The sequence below is a fragment of the Mus caroli genome, unplaced genomic scaffold, assembly GCF_978045245.1.
Source record: "Mus caroli unplaced genomic scaffold, Mus_caroli_1 scaffold_8, whole genome shotgun sequence".
Lineage (NCBI taxonomy): Eukaryota > Metazoa > Chordata > Mammalia > Rodentia > Muridae > Mus > Mus caroli.
Genome location: NW_028227263.1, coordinates 131667122 through 131670654, shown reverse-complemented (window position 1 = coordinate 131670654; position 3533 = coordinate 131667122). Strand labels below are relative to the sequence as shown.

Below are 3533 nucleotides of genomic sequence, written 5' to 3'. Positions count from 1 at the left end.
TGAAAGGACCCAAATATAGCTGTCTCTTGTGAGACGATGCCGGGGCCTCGCAAACACAGGAGTGGATGTTCACAGTTAGCTATTGGATGTATCACAGGGCTCCCAATGGAGAAGCTAGAGAAAGTACCCAAGGAGCTAAAGGGATCTGCAACCCTATTGTTGGAACAACATGATGTACTAACCAGAACCCCGGAGCTCTTGTCTCTAGCTGCATATGTATCGAAAGATGGCCTAGTTGGCCATCAATGGAAAGAGAGGCCCATTGGACTTGCAAACTTTATATGCCCCAATATAGGGGAATGCCAGGGCCAAAAGAATGGGAATGGGTGGGTAGGGAAGTGGGGGGCGCTATGGGGGACTTTTGGGATAGCATTGGAAATGTAATTGAGGAAAATATGTAATTAAAATATTAAAAATAAAAAAAATAAAAAAATAAAAGTTGGCAAAATTATATGTTGGAAAAAGACAGGCTCTTTAACAATTTATACAAGTTAAACTGCATTTCCTCCCTGAAGAGGAAAATGACATTCATCTTTCACTGTGCACAAAATACTGTTCATACTGGATCAGGGACTCCAACACAATCCCCATTGAACTTTAACTATCCAACATCGACTACGAAGTTGACGGTGCTAGAGGAAAATATGGACAAAACCCTCTACCACAAAGGCATAAGCAACATCTTTCCAAAGAGTACTTGTTCACACAGGGGATTATTGCCAGAACTGGCTCATGGCACCACAAGAAATTAAAAAACTCTGTACAATAAAGAAAAATAGCAGAGTGAAGAGACAGCCTGCAGAATGGGAAGCTATGCATTAGATGGGTCATTAACATTTAGAATATTTGAAGAACTGCAAAATGCAAACACCCCCAAACCTTCTAACCAATAAATGTCAAAACTGAAAAAAAAATATATAAAAGCACTCAGAAGATTTTTCTTCTTTGAGCCCACCTTCTTCAATACTTTCTATCATCTGAGGCTCTCAAGACTCCCTGGAATGCTTCCGAGACATACTACATCTGGACCTGAAATACTAGGGAGTTGGACATTTCTCTAAACTTCTCTCTTCCTGAAGTGTCAATCAGTATATTTTCCCACAAACATCAGTATGTAATTAGCTTTATACTTCAATCTGATTCATTTTAACTGAAGGCCTGACTGAGATGTCATTTCTAAGCAACACCCTCTTGGGGGTTTTCCTCATATCTGAGCTCTGTGTGGGTGTCATAGGGAACTCATTGCTCTTTGTGCTGTATGTGTACAACTTCTGGGTCAAAGCTCACTTTAACAGACAGATTGATCCCATTTTCATGTACCTGATGATAGTCAATATGTTGACAATCATATTTTCTATGATTCCATACATCACATCATCCTTTGGAGTGCCCAATTTTCTGAACGATGGTGGCTGTAAGGCCTTTCAATATGTCTACAGAGTCACCCGGGCTATGTCCATCTCTACAACTTCTATTCTAAGCACATTCCAAGCCATCACCGTCACTCCCAGTAATTCTAAGTGGCGTAGCTCAAGCCTAAACTCTCTACCTGGACTCTTTGCTTCTTCCTGTTTTCCTGGTTTATCAACATGGTCATATATGTGCACCTCTTTGAGACCATGATAGCAAAAATCAATTACACTGATAATGAATTTGGATATTCTCATGTTTACTGTGGAAGTCTTCCACTCAAGTACCCCAATCCAGTATTATTTCTGAGTGTTATCATAATAAGAGACCTGCTCTTTATGGCCATCATGATATGGACTAGCCTCTACATGGTGACCCTCCTCTACAGGCACCACAAGAGAGGCCAGTATCTCCACAACCCAAGCCTCTCCTCCCAGCAGTCTCCTGAACATAAAGCCACTCACACAGTCCTGTTGCTTATAAGCTGCTTTGTGTTCTTTTATTTGTTGAACAACTTCGTCACCATTTATGATAAGTTTTGTACACATGAAAGAAAGTCAAATTTGGGGGCAATTATTGCAATTGTGGCATCATTTTACCCCACTCTCTGACCATTTTTACTGATGAACACTAATAAAATTATTTCACAGTTTATTTCTTCCCTACCAATACTGAAAATTACCTGTTTTCAAAGAGCAGTTGGTGACTGATACATGCCTAAGTGTTCTCTTTAACAAATATGTCTCTCTAGTGATTTTGTGATATGTTGGAATCTGTGTGGCTCTTGAGTCCTTGGTGTGGGCCCAATTAGAATTTTCACAAGTTGTACCTTTATAAGTTTTAGAATTTTTAATATTTCTTATCAATAAAAATGTATCCACACCATTTCGAATTTACTATCCACTGAAATTATAATACTTTGGATCTTGTAAAATAAAAACTGGTCTTGTTAACCTCCACATAAGTGCCATCATAAACATACACACAAATATTGTACACAAGAGCATACACACATACATGTACACACAAAGATAAAAAGATAAAATAGACAGGTAGATAGGTAGATGTATAGAGAATATTTTTTTCAACAATTTTTTGACACTTTGAGAAGTCTTTATTTCACTAGTAATTTTTTTTGTTTTGTCTTATTTTGTTTTTTGATACAGGGTCTCTGTAGGTAGCACTGGCCTTTGCTGGAACTCACAATGTAAACCAGGCTAGCCTTGAACTCTGGAGATATGAGTACCTTTGCTTTTGAGGGCTGGGAATGAAGGTATGCCTCACCACGCCAGACTGTTTTATGTGTCTTTATTCTATTCTCAGATGTTTTTCCTGTTAAAATTTGTAATTAGAATACTCAAAATATTATTTGTGTCTTGTATAAAATTTCTTTTAAACAGTATCTTTAATTTTTCTTTTTTACTTTGTTTTTGAGACCGGGTCTTACTGTGTAGCTATGGCTATCCCAGAACTCACTATTTAGAGCAAGCTAGCCTGAAAATCACAAAGATCCACCTGCCAATGTGTGGCAAATGTTGGGAAAAAAGGTGTGTTTCCCACTCCCAACATGAACCATCCCCTTCTAAAGAACATTCAACAAATAAAATTCTACAAATTAAACGTTGCCTAGCTTAAATGAAAAGAAGCCATTATTTGTGAGTTATATTTATGTCAGTGTTGTAAAAAGGAAAAGATGTGGCTTGAGAGATGACCCAGCAAATAAAAGCACTCGTCTGTACCAGAAGATTGAGGTCAGTTCCCAACACCCACATGGTGGCATCAACAATATGTAATTCTAACTGCAGAGAGTCCTACATCCTCTTCTGACTTCCAGGAGGAACAGGCACACAAATGGTACACAGACATATGTGCAAGCAGAACACCCATACATGTTAATGTTTTAACTCAAAACTATATTATAGTATTATTATCTGTTCATAATTGAGGCACATCTAGGTTATTTCCATTTCCAGGTTTCTGTGAATAGAGTGGCAACGAATATGGGTGAGCCTAGCTCTGTGGTAGGATATAGAGTCTTTTTTTTTAATGCAGATTCTCTCCTCTACCAGTTCTATTCTTTTTTATTAGATATTTTCTTTATTTACATTTCATTCCTGCTTCCT

At 38.0% G+C, this 3533-nt stretch overlaps 1 pseudogene; it reads left to right on the top strand.

Moving 5' to 3' along the window:
• Positions 1 to 1167: 1167 nt before the first annotated feature.
• Positions 1168 to 2120, top strand: LOC110297321 (vomeronasal type-1 receptor 90-like; annotated as a pseudogene).
• The last annotated feature ends 1413 nt before the right edge of the window (positions 2121 to 3533 follow it).